Raw genomic sequence first — 18,129 nt, 5'->3', positions numbered from 1 at the left:
CATAAAAAGTAATTACCATGTTATTGACTAAATTCCCTATGTTGTACATTACATTCCCATGACTCATTTATTTTATAAATGGAAATTTTCCTCTTAATCCCCTTCACCTATTTCACCCAACCTCCCACCCCACTTCTGCCATTACTTTGAATCTTAGTGAGACAGGCAACTCCAGGAAGCTCTCTGCCCTTCACTGTGTATGCCTGTCCTTACTTTCCTCACTACTTACTTTTCTTCTATAGTTTTAAATCTCTGTGTCTGTAGTCAGATTCCTCTTTTAACCCCTACCCTTATTTTTGTTCTTCATGTTGTTTGTGTCTCTTTTTTCCCTTAATTATTCCTAACACCAGGCTATTTTATCAGCTTTTCAAAGAATTGGCTTTTTGTTTTGTTGATCATTTGTATTGGGTTTTTTGCTTGATTTGGTTGTTTCTATTTCAATAATTTCTCATTTTAACTATATCTGTTTCTTCCTTACACTTCTCTGGGTTTATTTTATTGTTTTCTAGCCTTTTGGATTGAAAGTTTAGTGATCCCACTCCTTATTTTTAAAGTTTTCTCTTTTGATAGTGAGGACAGTTAAAGTTATACATTTCCCTCTGAGTATTGCTTTGGCAACATCTCACAGATCTGATATCCAATCATTCAACAACTATTTGTTAAGTACCTACTATGTACTAAGAACTAAGAAATGGTGCTCCCATCATACAGTTCTAAATAGTGTAATTTCCATTTGGATTTCTCTTTAACCCAAGAGTTATTTACAAGGGTTTTTTATTTCCAGGTGTATGGAATTGCAAGGGGGAGCTATCTTTCAATAATTTAATTCTAGCTTTGCATTCTGGTCAGGGAATATAGTTTGCTTGATGGCAGTATTTTGGAGTTCATTGAGATTTCCACTACCTACTATATTTTCTTAACATTAAAAAAACTGATGTAGGGACTTCCCTGGTGGCACAGTGGTTAAGAATCCACCTGCCAATGCAGGGGACACGGGTTCGATCCCTGGTCCGGGAAGATCCCACATGCCATGGAGCAACTAAGCCCGTGCGCCACAACTACTGAGCCTGTGATCTAGAGCCTGTGAGCCACAACTACTGAGCCCACGTGCCATAACTACTGAAGCCCGTGTGCCTAGAGCCCGTGATCCGCGAGAAGCCACCGCAATGAGAAGCCCGCGCGCCGCAACGAAGAGTAGCCCCCACTCACTGCAACTAGAGAAAGCCCGCGCACAGCAACAAAGACCCAACGCAGCCAGAAGTAAATAAATAAATAAATTTATCAAAAAAAAATTTGACGTAAAATACACACTCAGTAAAGTGCATAGATGAATTTTCACAAACATATATATCTATGTCTATGTCATATGGATTAACATAAAGAAAATTACCTAGACCACAGAAGACTTCTTCTTGCCCCCTCTGAGTCAATACCCCTCAGAGTTCCTCAAAAAACCAAAAATAGAACTACCATATGATCCAGCAATTCTACTCCTGGGTATATATCCAAAGAAAGTGAAAACACTAATTTGAAAAGATACATGCACCCCACTGTTCACAGCAGCAGCAGCAGCATTATTTACAATAGCCACGACATGGAAGCAACCTAAGTGCCCATCAACAGATGAATGGATAAAGAAGATGTGATATATATATAAATATATACGATTCTTTTTGCTTCTTGATATTTTCTCTTTTGTATTTAGATATCTAGGATTGAGGTGTTTTCTCTCATTTGGCTTTGTCCTCTCTTAAAGAGCTTTTCTAAAATTCCTGATTTACCTGGCTGCTTCAGGATCAGCTCACAGAATCTTGTTTTTAGGTTAGATACGAATAAAATTAATCATATTTGGTGTAAATATATATATATATATATATATACACACACACACACACACACACATATACAATCTCCTATTGAAATACATATACATATATATGTATATATAATGGATTACTACTCAGCCATTAAAAAAAATGAAATTTTGCCATTTGCAACAACATGGATGGACCTGGAGAGTATTATGTTTAGTGAAATAAGTCAGAAAAAGAAAGAAAAATAATGTATGTTATCAATTATATGTAGAATCTAAACAATAAAACGAATGAATATAACAAAACAGAAACAGACAATGGGGAGAGGGAAGGGGGAGGGGTAAAATAGGGGTAGGGGATTAAGAGATACAAACTACTATGTATAAAATAAATAAGCTACAAGGATACATTGTACAGCACAGGGAATATAGCCAATATTTTATAATTATTTTAAAAGGAGTATAGCCTATAAAAAATTTGAATCACTATGTTGTACACCTGAAACTAATATTGTAAATCAACTATACCTCAGTTTTAAAAAAGCCAGATACACACACACACACACACACGCACACGCACACACACACACACACACACACACAATACCCCTGAGAGATACTATCCTGATTAGCTTTTTCGTTTCTAAGTTTTAAAAATCCTTATAAATGGAATCATACAATATGTATTCTTTTGTGTCTAGTTTCTTTCACTCTACATTATGTCTGTAAGAGTCATCATGTTTTTGAGTGTAGCAATGGTTTATTTCATTTTCACTGAGGCATAGTAGTCCATTGTACAAATACATTACAATTTATCCACTCTCCTATTGAAAGACACTTAGGTTGGCCAATGTCTGGCTATTAAAAATAGTGCTGCTATGAACATCATCTGGAGTGCTTGTCAGAAATGCACAATCCTGTATCCCATGCTCTTGGATTGGAAGAATTAATACTGTTAAAATGGCCATACTACCCAAAGCAATCTACAGATTTAATGCAATCCCTATCAAATTACCCATGACATTTTTCACAGAACTAGAACAAATAATCCTAAAAGTTATATGGAACCATAAAAGACCCAGAATTGCCAAAGCAATCCTGTGGAAAACGAACAAAGCAGGAGGCATAACCCTCCCAGACTTCAGATAATACCACAAAGCTACAGTAATCAAAACAGGAAGGTACTGGCACAAAACAGACATATGGACCAATGGAACAGAATAAAGAGCCCAAAAATAATGGAGAATTAATCTTCGACAAAGGAGGCAAGAATATACAATGGGGAAAAGACAGTCTCTTCAGCAAGTAGTGTTGGATAACTTGGACAGCCATATGTAAATCAATGAAGTTACTAGAACATACCCTCACACCACACACAAAAATAAACTCAAAATGGCTTAAAGACTTAAATATAAGACATGACACCATAAAACTCCTAGAAGAAAACATAGGCAAAACATTCTGACATAAATCATACCAATGTTTTCTTTTTTTTTTTTTCATATGAATGTTTTCTTAGGTCAGTCTCCAAGGCAATAGAAAGAAAAGCAAAAATAAACAAATGGAACCTAATCAAACTTACAACTTCTGTATAGCAAAAGAAACCATAAACAAAACAAAAAGACAACCTACGAACTGGGAGAAAATATTTGCAAATGATGCAACCGACAAGGGCTTAATTTCCAAAATATACAAACAGCTCATACAACTCAATAACAAAACACAAACAACGCAATTGAAAGATGGGCAGAAAACATAAATAGACATTTTTCCAAAGAAGACATACAGATGGTCAATAGGTACATGAAAAGATGCTCAACATTGCTAATTATTAGACAAATGCAAATCAAAACTACAATGAGGTACCACTTCACACCAGTCAGAATGGCCATCGTTAAAAAGTCTACAAATAATAAATATTGGAGAGGGTGTGGCGAAAGGGAACCTTCCTCCACTGTTGGTGGGAATGTAAATTGGTGTAGCCATTATGGAAAACAGTATGGGAGTTTCTCAAAAACTAAAAATAGAGTTGCCATATGATCCAGCAATTTCACTCCTGGCCATATATCTGGACAAAACTGTAATTTGAAAAGATACATGCATCCCTATGTTCATAGCAGCACTATTTACAATAGCCAAGACATGGAAACAACCTAAATATCCATCGACAGATGAATGGATAAAGATGTGGTATATATATACAATGGAATATTACTCAGCCATAGAAAGAATGAAATAATGTCATTTGCAGCTATATGGATGCACTTAGAGATTATCATACTAAGCGAAGTGAGTCAGAAAGAGAAAGACAAACGCCATATGATATCACTTATATGTGGAATCTAAAATACGACACAAAAGAACATATCTATGAAACAGAAACAGACTCACTGACATAGAGAACAGACTTGTGGTTGCCAAGGGGGTAGGGGGTGGGGGGTGGGGGAGGGAAGGATTGGGAGTTTGGGATTAGCAGATGCAAACTAGTATATATAGGATGGATAAACAAGGTCCTACTGTATAGCACAGGGAACTATATTCAATATCCTGTGATAAACCAAAATGGAAAAGAATATGTAAAAGAATATATATATATGTATAACTGAGTCACTCTGCTGTACAGCAAAAATTAATGCAACATTGTAAATAACTATACTTCAATAAAATTTTAAAAAAAGAAAGAAACAGAAATGATCAGGAAAAAAAATGCACAATCCTGTCCCTGTCCCAAACCTATCACCCTGGTCCTCCAGGAGGTGGACCCAGGAATCTGCATTTTAGCAAGTATCCCCAGGTGATTCTACCGCTCATCAGATGTGAAAACCTTCCTGGATTCCATGTTTCCATGGGCTATGGACCAGTGAGATGAATTATCACCATCCCAGGCAGCCTGAGTCCTTCCCTGTCCCTTTCTGAGAACAGCAGTTACAACTGGGTCCACCCCTTGCCCCACTGTCTCCTGGTCTTTGCTCCTAAAAGCCCAAGCAAAGAATGTAGATGATTTGTCAGAACTACCAATAAGTTTGGGTGGATCTGGTCCCTTTCCTCACTGTACCCGTAGGAAAACTGAGGTCAGAGGATGAAGGAGGCAGGGTCCAGGAAGAGCCTGCCCTCCCTACCTCTACAATTAGAAAAAAGCCCTGCAGAAGGAAATCCCTTAGTCCCAAGTCTCCTGGGAGTATCAGAGTTCAGGAAGGGGCCTATGTTGCCATAAAATAAGCATGGCCTTGGGAATCAGACAGACCTGAGGTCAGATTCTAACTCCTCTCCTTGAAGCAAATAAATGGAGGTTTCTGAGCTTCGGGTCCCAATCTTGAAAATGGGATTAGTGCTGATTAGGATTAGAACTAACATATATGAAGTGCCTGGCACATGGTACGTGCAGAATAAACAGATGTGATGATTAGTAGGAGACTCTGTATCAACCAGGAAGTCCTGTCACATTGTCTGGAATGTTACACAGTTTGGGTGGCAGGAGTCGAGGGAGAAAGGAATGCTGGCTTTCCCAATGCTTCACCTACTGTCTTTAGGTTCTTCCTTCCTCTTGTGACCTGCATGCCTGAACTCCAAGTTCACCTGGGAGCTGTTCCATTTCCTGAGCAGCGACTGTGGGCTGGGTCCTGTGAGGGGCACTGGGGTTTCAGTTCCTGCCCGGAGGAGCACCCAAGCTGACAGACAGGCAGGCATGTGTATGGAGAGCTGCAGTAAGAGGGCAAAGTGAGAGTCCAGGGGAGGAAGTGGAGTTTGAGGCGGGCCCCAGGGCCCAGGGCAGGCAGGGGCCAAGATGAATGCAAGCCTGGCAGTCTACAGATGGGTAAGCGCAGGGTCAGGGACTTGGGCAAACACTCCTAGTGGCCCTAAAACCAGGCTGCCTTGCCTCTCCTTCTATTTTGGAGTTTATCTTTTAGGGAAAGCTGGATTGATACGCTGTCAATAAAGAGCCCAGCAGATATGTAAGAGCTTAGTATGAACTTGTAGGCAGAAAGCTAATCAAATATGTTAAGCAAACTGAGATTCACAAAGACTTTTGTATGCCTATCTGAGCTAATATTTCAGAAAGAAAGACGGCACCCCTTCCCCCCCAACCTCGGCACAGTACATGTGAATTTGTGTTAATAAATACTGTTTACAAAGCATTTTGGTCTCAAAATCACCTCCACGTGGATGTTCAGATGCAAGAGCAAGAACTCGCCTTAAACAGCACTTTGCTCTTTTCAGGGCCACTCTTGGTGTGTGGGTCCTGGGAGTCCAGAGGCCTGTGTTCTAGCCGATCTGTGTTTGACTTGTTCTGTGTCCCTCTCTGGGCCTCAGCAGCTCTGCCTGTGAAATGTGAGCATTAGGCTAATTGCCTCCCAGGGCTCCTGCAGATCCAGAGTTCTGGGACCCTGCCGTCTTTTTCTGGATACTTGTAACAACCCTGGGAGGCAGACATCATCATGCCCATTATACAGATGGAGAGTCAAGGCTCCGAGGTCACCAGAGTGTCAGAGGCTGAGCCAGACCAGAACCCAGAGCCCCAGACCTTTCCTGAGTATTCCTTCTAGAAATCCATGTGTGTACACATCCATGGATATCAGGGTGCGTGTTTCCACATGTGCCCCAGAGCTGCCCTGCAGTTGTTCCTGGATGCTGCGTGTGCAGACCCATAGGCTGGGCCGGGCCTGTTCCAGGCAGTTCCACCCTGTGGGAGGTGGGGGAGAAGGAAGGAGTGGGGAGGGAGCTACACCTACATTTTTGTGCTGCCCACTGATTTCAGCTGCTGCAGCTCAGGCTCCTGAATGCTGTGTACTTAGCTAAGTCTGAGTGACTCCATACACGGGCAGTGAGCTGGAACGCGCCCCTCCAAGCATCACAACTGTGAGTTCCTCTCACAGCTGGGATCCAGGCCTGCGGGAGCATCCATGGATCTGCACGCAGAAACAAACGCATACACGCGCATACACACGCACAAACGTGCACGCGTACACACACACGTGGCAAATTTTTTTCCCCACTCTGGTCCCAGTTTTCTCATCGGTAAAATGGGAGACAACTCTCTTTGCCTTGCCAGAGGATCCTTTGAGTTCAGAGACATTGCAGTTAACTTCGCAAACTGTAAAGAACTGGGAAAGGCCCTGTTGAGATAACGCTCATACACATGCATGGCAGAGAATGGGACTTTTTTCCTTTTTCTCAAATAATAAAAGAAGCCATGTGAGCTGCCTTTAAAGGAGACCAGATAAATTTACTCTAGTTTTATCTTAATACAAAATTGGCGATTTCAACCTCAGAATCACACTATCCAGTGTGCCCTCCTCCTGTCAAATCTGGAATGGTTTGATTGCAGAGAATACCCTGACTCACAATTCAAAAGGAAGATGATACAGTGAGGTGGTTAAGAGAATGGACTCTGGAATCAGACTGCCTGGCTTCTAACCCCAGTTCTGCCACTTGCTGATTGTGTCACGTTGCCTCGGATGTGTTATTAACTGCCTTGTGCCTCAGATTCCCCATCTGTCAGGTGGGATTTCACTGGATAGCTATGAGTATCTGCACATTCAAAACTGTTCCATAAGAGTGGCTATTTTTGATGGACATATTCAAGGTCACTCAGAGATTCATTGCCAGTGCCAAGGCTAGCCCAGAGCTCTCCTGTGTCCCCTCCATTCTACACTGGCTTTGAGAGAACCCTCTGTTTTTGGAGGGAAGGCAGGTACTCTGCCCCAACTCTCTGCCCACAGCTTTGTCTAAGGTCCCATGGGAGGTTTTAATGAGGGAAACTCAAACTCTCACTGGTTAAAGGCAAAAAGGTGGGGCTTTCTGCTCCACCCTCTACCAGTGATAGCATCAATATCACCGTCATCTGTGCCTGGACACCAACATCTTGTGGCAGAGAGTTTGATACCCTGAGGGCTGTAAGGACTTAAAAATTTATTGGAAAAGGAATAAACTAAATGAAGAATTGGGCTCCAATTTCTGCTCTGCCCTGACAAGCTGGATGACCTAGGCAAGTCACTTCATCTCTCTAAGCCTTTGGAGAGAACAACATTGGTTGCAGTTCTTAAGGCTAGGATTTGTTTGATAGGATCAGAAATGTCACACTCCCAAGGATGTTGATAAAAAGCACTTGCTCAGCTTGGTGAAAGTGTGAGGAGAAATCAAACATGGAGACTGACTCTAACCTGCTAAGCTGCCAAGAGCCATCATAAGACCTCATTATTGAAAAATTACTTATGACGGTAATTTTATTTGCAATTCAATCACAACACAAGAAGCCAAGACACAAAAGATCAAGTCATGGAAGCTGTCTGTTCTGAAGGCGGCTGCCCAGAGGGTGAAAACGGGTGAGGCTTCAGGCTGTGAGTGAGCACTGTGGTAAAAGGGCTAAGCACGTGGCTTTTGGTGTTAGCCAAACCTGGGTTTGAATCCCTGCTTGGTCACTTACTAACAGCTGATTGACCTTAGATAAGTCCCTCAACCCTCTGCATCTCAGCTTCCTCATCTGTAAAATGGGCATGATAATCATGGCCCACATGGCTGTGTGCAGGATTACATAAGGTGAGGCAGTGGAAAGCTCCCAGCACATAGTAAGCTCAATAAATGGAAGATGTGGATCTCATTTCAGATTCTCTTGCCTTGGTGCGAGAGAAATAAAACTCAAGTAGTTTTATTTCTTAACAAAGAAAGCTTAAGCAAAGAAGGCATTTTATTGTTTTAAGTAACCAAGAAGGGCAGGGGTGGAGCTGGCCTCAAGGAGGTCTGGTACCAGGGACTCAGACACCAAGACACTTTCTTCTCAGCTTCTCATCTCTAACTGTTGGCTTCATTTCATCCTGCCACAGACAGGCTTCTCCATGGGAGAAGCTCTCCATCACATCAGGAGAGGATTCTTTCCCACCAGCTAAAAGAAACCCCAAGAAAGGACTCCAATTGGCCTGGTTTGGGTCACATGATCATCCTTGGACCAATCACAGTAGCCAGGAGGTTGGAGCCTTCTGATTGGCTCAGCCTGGGTCATGTGCCTAAGGCCTCAAGGGGTGTTTCTTCCCAGAATAAACAGAGGAAGGGGGTGCTGTGCAATTTTCTCCTCAGAGACACCAACATGCGGGTGGAGTTGGCGAACAGTTCTCTGCACCAGCTGCTGGGGATGGCATGAAGCCACTTCTTACAAGTGCTACATCCTCTTACCGTGTCTCTGGTGCCATGTTTATCCTAAAATGTACTCTTTGTAGAAACAGCTCAACTTAATACAGCTTAATGCTGCCCAAATCCACCATCTTCAGCTGCTGTTTGCAGAGCTTATGCAGTGCTCACAGCAGATGGAGCCCAGGCACGATGGCGGTCTCCCTGGAGGGTGGAGTGAATCTTTCCCTGCCTCTACCCACCATCTCCAGACAGTGGGACCCTTGCCTCTGGTTCCGCCACTGACCCCGGGCTGCAGATCTCAAGGAGACTGGGAGTTCTGTACTTAAAGTAAAAAATGATAGCACTAGAAGGAACCCCATTTCACAGGTGGGGAGACTGAAGGCACAAGAGGACAAGGGGCCTGCCTACCCAAGGACACAGAGCTCCTTTGGGAACTGTGTCATCACCAAGCACCCTCAGCCCGTGGATATGGTAGGTCCTCAATAAAGGAATATTCCAGGCCTCCTGATTCCCAAGCCCATATCATTCTGCTTCCTCTTGAGCTTAAAAATCTTAATTTCTAGATCTAAAGTCCTTTCCCATTCTAAGGGGGATGGGTCCTTGGCCCGGAAGGGTAGGAATGACCAAAATGTTCACAATCCTAGCTGAAGTGACTGAGAAGTGGTGTGTGGTATTAGGGACAGGCAGATGGCGAGGAACAGATGGGAGCAAGGTGAATATACTCATCATCTTTTTACAATTTATGATTTGGTCCTGTGTGTGATAGGCAGGGCAGGGGTTCCATTCCCATCTGCTGGATGAGAAGACTGAAGCTCTAAGAGGGCAAGTGACTTACTCAGCCTTCCTTCCCTTCCAGCAAATTGTGGAGGCACTTAGACCCCTTCTCAAGTTTTGGAGTTTCAGCTTCTGGCTCACCAGCCCTCTGTAGCAGACACTTTGGTGGCTCACCCACATGGCCTCAGCCCCTGCCGCTCTGCCTGGGGGCTCTAGCTGCTGGTCATTCCCAGCACCGGCCAGACATGCTAGGGAATTAACAGTCCCCTCCCTGGCGCAGTTTTCCACTGGTGGCTGACACGAGTTGGGGGATACATACTCCAGCTGCCTCGCCCCTCAGGTGGGTCAATGCCAAAGCTGTACACACTGGTTCCCAGAGCCCCCAGCATAATCAAGCTCCAGTTACTAACAGGGGCCACTTGCTTGATAATGTACCATTCACTGTGCTCTTCCCTTTCCCTGCTTTACTTCCAGGCTCCCTGGCAGCATTTCCTGGGACCCCCTCCCAAATAAACTGCTTGCACTTGAATCTTTGTCTTAGAGTCTCCTTCTAAAGTCACCCAAACTAAGAAAATCACCTTCTTTTGAAAAAAACAGGGTGGACCGATTGGCTAAATAATGACAGATACAGCCTATAAAAAGTAAATTCAAGTCAGGTCTAGAATGCCACAATGCCTGCCTGCCCCTTTCCCGGCTCCACCCTCACCAGTCCTGCAAGTTTCTCTACCACCCATTAAGGAGGTCATTACGTGTGAGGGTATCACAGGTCATGCTACGGAGAACCAGCACCATGCAGGGCTGACTCCATCCCTGAGCAGTGGGTGACAGTTTCCCATGGCTCTGACAAGGTGTCAGGAGTGAGTCGGCACACGCTCTGCCTTCTCAGGCAGGCGGCTGGTCTGTCCTGATGCCACACATGAACCCAGCCTCATGTCACCCCGTTCCAGGACTGACCCTCTCCCTAGGATGACCTATGCCTGGGCCTGAGAACTAGAGTCGTGAAGTGGGTCATGGAATGCCGGAGCAGGAGACAGCCACAGGGACTCGGCTCCGCGTCTAACCCACCCATGGTAGGGGGAGGAGCTGAGACCTGGGTGCACAAGGTCTGTCCAAGGTCACACAATGCATCAGGAGTGGAACAGCGTATGAACCCAGGCTTTTTTCCTTTTATTTCCAGTTTGATGTATTTGCTTCTCATTATCAGACTGTAGGGAAAGAGGAGAGGGGAGCAGGGCAGAAGAGCAGGAGCGCTGGATTGAAGGCAGGCAGACCTCGGCTTAAAACCTGCTTTCGCTGACTGTTGGCTGTGTGACCTTAAGCGAGTTACTCAGTTTCATGTGCCTCAGTTTCCACGATTGTAAAGTCAATGCTCTATTACCTTTCCAACAGTGCTATTGGGAGGCTCAGCAGAGATAACCGAGGTGGAAGGCACCTGGTAATAAGAGATGCTCAATAAACACCAGGTGACTCTGAGTCTAAAAGGAGATCCCTCCCATTGTACAGGCTCCCACGTGGGTTAAACTCCACAGAGAGTTTATATAGAAGTGTCCTCACCATCTTCATCATCACTTCTAGAAAGTCTGTAGCACAGTCTAGTGCAGAATTTCCGGATGGTGTCCTTTAGAGTAAGTGCTACTGCTGTGTGCGAAAAGGTGCCACGTGAAAAAAGAACTGCACTGCCAAATACATCTGGAAAGGATGGCATTAACGTCGACCAAGTTCACAGGCTGCAGGACCTGTCATGGCCTCTGCTCCTCGATGTGCTTTGTTCACACGCAGCATCTCCCAGCACATCTGACCGTATAACTCTTTGTCAGGAGCATTAAATATATCCCAGTAGTTGGGAATGCTCCAGGAAGCAGTTTGGGAAACAGTTGCTGTCCAATGGAAAGGCCACCTGACTGAAGTCAGTTACTGTCACTTATTCATGTGACCTTAAACATGTTCCTGACCTGTATGGGCCTCAGTTTCCCCATCTGTAAAAAGAGAGGGGGAAGTGGAATCCCTAAGGCTGCTTCCAGTTCTGATGTGCTGGGATCTTGAAGCTCTTCTCCTCCACCATTAGCTCCCTGCTTGTAATCCTAGTTCACCGAACTCTGGCCAAGGACGGTGCTGGGAGAAGGGCAGAGGGTTCCAAGAGGGCACCGGCAAGCAGCCCCATGGCTGGTCTCACATCTGCCCTTCAAACGTAAGTGGAACTGTGCTGGGCAGGGTGCAACCAGCCTCCTGCCTGGAGAGAAGACAGGAGAGCTGCTGTCTTCCCCTCCTTCCTCCTCTGCCCTGCTGCCGGAACAGTCAGCCGCTGGGGGATTAAGAGTGGGCCCAGCGCCCATTCAAGCCATTCAACAAGACAGGAAGCCAAGCGCGCTCTTGCCCGCCCGTCTCTGCTGGGCAGGTCGGCAGGATTACACGCATTGTGCTGGGGAATCAAACAAAGGAAGGCCCTGCCCATCAGGAAAGGCCGTGTCCAGGCGGGTATGCACCGCCCGATGGCTGGGGCGGGCTGCTGGGCTGCAGCGCTAATCCTCCCCTCCACCAAGCCACAAGCTGCACCTTCACGGTGCCCAGAGCTGCCCTTTACCTGCACAGTGAGTGGTTCGGGGCTCCCAGGGGTACGATGGGTGCCATCCATTACAGTGCCTCCCAAGACAAAGTCCCTGCATCCACACATGAAGTTTCAGCCTGCGCGCAGGAGTCTTTCCTGAGCACAATGCAGAGACCTGCATAAAGGGCAGGCAGACAGGCAGGCGGGTGAGGACAAGTTCACCTCTCTGAGCCAGAGGCTCCTGAAGGCGTCTGGGCAACGGGCATGTTCATTTTCTCTACCTTCATACAGCCACCATCTAATCCTTAACCTGGATCTGGCTTTGAAGGTGACTCGAACACAGACATGTCCCTGTCAGTTCCCAAGGGCCAATGGGCCAGATGTGACTGGACAGCCAGGCTCCGTGCAGGTGGATCCCACCTGACCACTTGAAAACATGGGCATTCACCATCTGGGATCCTGTGATTTGCGCTCCAGGTGATTCTGGGTGCCCTGAACTTCACTCGTGCCTAATTTCAGCCATATCTGTGTACACCCGTGCTATTACTGATAATGTTTTTCTTTTTATCAACTTGCTTTTTAAATTGAAGTAACTTCTTTAGCCTTTTGCTAAGCAATAATATCTATGAAATCATGGGTCTTACATGCTAGTAGTTCCTAATACAATAAAAATAATTTCCCAACCATAAAAAAAATGGTATGTCCTTAGACTACCTAAAATCAGCTTGGGAATTATCAGTGGTAAGTGACATAGAGAGAATGAGATTGGATAGTCTCTAAACCCCCTTCAACTTTTGGGAGCTGGGATTATAGGATACTGAGAATCCTCAATGCCACTGATTCCAAAATTCTCCACAATCACCCAAGCCAGACCCTCAAGAGTCCTTCCCAGACTCCCCTGATGCAATCACTAGGCAGTCCTGCCTCCTGAATACCTCTCCCATCCCCAGGGCCACTGCCTTGGTTCAGGCTTTCACCCACTCTCACCCGAATGCCTGCAGTAGCTCCTGGCTGGTCCGCCTGTACCTCCTGACTGCCTCTAATCCCTCTCCACCCTGCAGCCAGAGCACTCTTTTGGCCATGCATATTAAAGCACCTGGAACATAGGAAACACTCCACTAATGATAGCTATGATATTTTTTAAGAATACAAATCTAATCATGTCTCTTTACTGCTTAAAAGCTTTCCATGGTTTCCCCATAGACCTCAGGATAAATGGAAACTCTGTAACCCAGTATGGAAGGCTCTTTCTGATCTAGCCCCTACCTAGTCCTTTGGCTGTGTTTTCCATCACTTCCCAACTCTATCCCTGTGTTTCAGTGAAACCAGAACACTGAGGTGTCCACGTGTGCCACGCTGTTTCATGCCTCTGTGCTTTTGCTGATTCTGTCTCTTCTGCCAGGAATGTTCCCCCTTCCCTGACTGCCACCTCTTCCTCAGATGTCTAGCCAATTTAGGATCTTACTAAATTGCATCATCCTCTCTGTATCAGTTAGCTTCTGCTGCATAACAAACCCAAACCTAGTGGTTTAAAACAAAAAACACTGATTATTTCTCATAAGTCTGTGGATTGGGTGGATGGTTCTTCTAATCTAGGCTGACTCAGCTAGGGCCAGATGGTCTGGAGTGGCCTCACTCACATGTCAGGGGCCTCGGCTGGGATGTCTGGGATAGCAAGGATGGCTAAAGTCTCTCTGGAAATGATCTCACCCTCCAGGAGGCTAGCTTGGACTTGTTTACATGGTGAACTCAGGTTCCCAGCAACAAGAGAAAGGGCAAGCCCCAGCGTGCAAGTGCTTGTGAAACCTCTGCTTACGTCACATTTGCAGATGTTCACTGGCCAAAGCAAGTCACCAGATTCAAGGGGTAGAGAGTGGAAGAGCAGCAAAGTCATATTGTAAAAGGAGTGCATATTAGCATTGGCGGTAATTATAGCTCTTTTATAAAATACCACCTTTTCTGAAATTTTCTACAGTGAAAAACTCTTGTCTCCCTGGTACATGTTTTCCCCTTATTCTGGTAACATCACCCTCATTTCTCTTGAAGAACTAGTCCCTCCTCACTTCAATCAAAATCCCTCCCCCAGCCACAGTAACTCATCTCCTGGGCTATGGTGACTGGCCCAAAGGTCAGGCATATGACCCAACAAAAGCCATTCAGTATTCTTCCCTAGGATTTTTAAATTGGAGCTGGAGGTAAAGAACCCTCTCCTCTCGGTTGAGGAAGCTGGGAAGACACGCCCAGAACTACCAGCAATCATGAAGCTGCCAAACCTACATGAAACCATATCCTAACCATCCCAGGGTTTGCTCACAGGAACCAATTAATGCCCCCTATTTGCCTAAGTTGATTAGAATATCTATCACATGCACCCAGAGTCCTGACCACCTCACCTTTCCTGGTCCCAGGCAGAAGTGACCATACCTCCTCCTTTGTTCCACTATTATACCTGGGGTTCACCTCAATTATCAAGTGTTGGCTACATGACATCAGTCAAGAAACGGTAAAGCAGCCAAATGCAGACCTCAGCAGCCAGGAAGGTCAACAGCACTGCACAAAAGATATCACCTTCTCAATGTTTCTGTTCAAAGGAGAATTCTTTTTCAGCTTGGATTCCAACCAGGAAATTATTCTTCCAACCAAAGGAAACAGATTCTAACTCTCAGAATTGTCACATCCCTGCAGAAAACAGGGAGATTTGGAGCAGGCTGCTCATATTAGGAGAAGGGAAGCCATCCCTAGATGCGGGCAGAGGCAGGGTGCTGGAATCTTGAAGAGTGAACAGAGGAAATAGACGTCTTCTCTAGGAATAAACTAACAAAGGCTTGCACTTATCACAAGCTCTGAGTAATGTCATAAGACAAGCCTAAAGATGTTCTTTCAATATTAATAAAGGCCATGAGACAAGAAAATATCACCCTCTTGCAGGTGGCACAGGAGTCCAGAGGAAGATCTGTGAACTTGGAACAAGACAGACCCATAACGGACCTGAAAGGAGGACCTTCCTTAGTTAAGTTGATCTTTGGAGACCGGGACACACTCTCAAATACTAGGGTTTCTAGAGGCATGCCTGAGGGATTATACTGTACCTCCAGGTGTACAGCATTTACTTGCTGGTCTCTCGGCATCGTGACATTGTTCGATAGGACTGTATGCCCTTACATACCCACAAAGGAGAGCTCTTGTGTGTAATCCTATTTCTCACTCCCAGTGAGTTGTACTCCAGCTACCCTCAATCCCATAATCTCTCCAGCTCAATCTTCCAACCACATCCGGAATTACTGTAGCTGAAATTGAGCTTATACCTTTGTGGTACTCCAGTGTACACTGGTTAGGAATTGCTGCCTTAGCTGTACAGCTAAGCCAATGAGACCCTCTGACAAGGAGCTGGATGTTTATGTCAGAGCTCATGGATTTGCAGTATATTGTACATACTCTCATGCATAAATAAGTATATTAAAATATATGTAATTCTTGCTTAATTATATGCTTCAATCTTTTTTAGTAGTCCATTTATCTTAAAAAAATTTTTAAATTATTAACTGCATACAGTAAAGTACTGGAAATGTCCTATATCTTGATCTTGGTGTACGTTTATATATTCCTATATATGCTCATAGATTCCTGGCTTCTTTTGTTCAGCATAATGTTTTTGAGATTCATTCACGTTGTTGCATATATCAGTTGTTTGTTCTTTGTCGTTGCTGAGAAGTATTCCATTGTGTGAGTATATTGTAATTTGTTTATAGACACTAGGACACCTCCAGTTTAGGGATATTATGAATAACACTGCTATGAATCATCTTGTCTTTTGGTGAACTACATTTCTCTTTGGTTTATACTCAAGGGTGGAAATTCTGGGGCTTCCCTGGTGGCGCAGTGGTTGAGACTCTGCCTGCCAGTGCAGGGGACAGGGGTTCAAGCTCTGGTCTGGGAATATCCCACATGCCACGGAGCAGCTAGGCCCGTGAGCCACAATTACTGAGCCTGCGCGTCTGGAGCCTGTGCTCCGCAACAAGAGAGGCCGCGATAGTGAGAGGCCCGCGCACCGCGATGAAGAGTGGCCCCCGCTTGCCACAACTAGAGAAAGCCCTCGCACAGAAACGAAGACCCAACACAGCCATAAAAAAAAAAAAAAAAAAAAAAAAAAAAAGAATACCTACAGTGTTTAGTACAGTTCCTAGTGCCATTAAAACATTAAAAAAAAAAAAAGAGTGGAAATTCTGGATCATAGGATAGGTGTATATTTAGATCTAGTATGGGATTTTAATAAATTACTGAGGTTTTTTCCCTTCATAAAGTCCCTCCAGGTACTGTTATATGCAGGTTCCCAGACTGAGATGGATTCTACCTGAACTTCAGCCTATATTCTGGTGTTCTAGACCAGCCCAACCAGATCAGCAGCCCCCTTTACAGAATGCTGCCTTAATAAAGCATTTTTCTACCTTGTCTGTGCTACAGACCACACAGGCACTGTCTCACACTCCACTGTAAACATTGTTTTATATTCCACAACCCCCTCCAATCCCCACAAGACTGAATGCTCTCTGAAGGCAGATACTCTGCCATCCCTATAATCTCCCTTGCTTGGCATACAATAGATAATGTCTAAAGATTAAATAATAATAGCTAGTTTATTAGTTAGCTGTTGCTGTATGACAAATTACCCTAAAGCTTAGTGGCTTAAAACCACATTTGTTGGGCTTCCCTGGTGGCGCAGTGGTTGAGAATCTGCCTGCCAATGCAGGGGACACGGGTTCGAGCCCTGGTCTGGGAAGATCCCACATGCCGTGGAGCAACTAGGCCTGTGAGCCACAACTACTGAGCCTGCGCGTCTGGAGCCTGTGCTCCGCAACAAGACAGGCCATGATAGTGAGAGGTCCGCACACCGCGATGAAGAGTGGCCCCCACTTGCCGCAACTAGAGAAAAGTCCTCGCACAGAAACGAAGACCCAACACAGCCATAAATAAAAATAAATATAAATAAATTTTTAAAAAATTAAAAAAAACCCAACAAAACACATAAACACATTTGTTATCTCAGAGTTTCTATGGGTCAGAGAGCCAAGAGTAGCTGACCTGAGTGGTCTGGCTCAGAGTCTCTCATGAGATTGCAATCAAGGCACTGACCAGAGCTGCAGTCATCTGAAGGCTTGACTGGGACTGGAGGAGCCTCCTCCAAATTCACTTACTGCTGGCTGATGTCTGGACACCTCAGTTCCCTGCCAGAGAGTCCTTATGACATGAAAGCTGGCTTCCCCAAAGCAAGTGACTAAAGAGAGAGAGCAAGGGCCAAGCTGCATTGTCTTTTATGACCTAGTCCTTGAAGTCACACATGGTTACTTCTGCTTTATTCCATTCATTAGAAGTGAGGCACTAGATCCAGTCAATATTCAAGAAGAAGAGAATTAAGCCTCACCTCTTGAAGGAAGGAATATTAAAGAAGTTGTAGACATATCCTAAAACCATCATCTCTAATAGTAGCTAACATTTACTGAGTGGTTACTATGTGCCAGGTGCTACACTGTGTGTTTTTACAGAGCATTTTGTTTAATCCTTATTACAATCCTACAAGGGAGATACTATCCTCAGTTTTTCAGGCAAGAAAACTGAGGTGCTGAGAGACTAAGGAATTTGCCCAAGGTCCCACAGCCAATGACAGAGCTAGGACGGGAACCCAGGAGTTAGACTCCAGAGCTTTTGCTCCTAACCACTAAGTTATATAATGAATGAGAGATGGTGGATGATTTTATGAGTCTAGGTTCTCAGATGGAGTGGTGGGCCAAACGGTGGCACCAAAGATATGTCCATTTCCTAATTTCCGGAACCCATGAATATTACCTTTCATGGCAAAAGATGTGATTAAGTTAAG

General features: G+C 44.7%; 1 long non-coding RNA gene across 2 annotated transcripts in view; it reads right to left on the bottom strand.

Moving 5' to 3' along the window:
• Positions 1 to 18,129, bottom strand: part of LOC137770038 (uncharacterized) — a 101,071-nt gene that overhangs the window by 27,422 nt on the left and 55,520 nt on the right. The window lies entirely within an intron of this gene.

The sequence above is a fragment of the Eschrichtius robustus genome, chromosome 10, assembly GCF_028021215.1.
Source record: "Eschrichtius robustus isolate mEscRob2 chromosome 10, mEscRob2.pri, whole genome shotgun sequence".
Classification (NCBI taxonomy): Eukaryota; Metazoa; Chordata; class Mammalia; order Artiodactyla; family Eschrichtiidae; genus Eschrichtius; species Eschrichtius robustus.
Note: the sequence above shows the minus strand (reverse complement) of the source record. Positions and strands in the feature narration are given on the sequence as shown.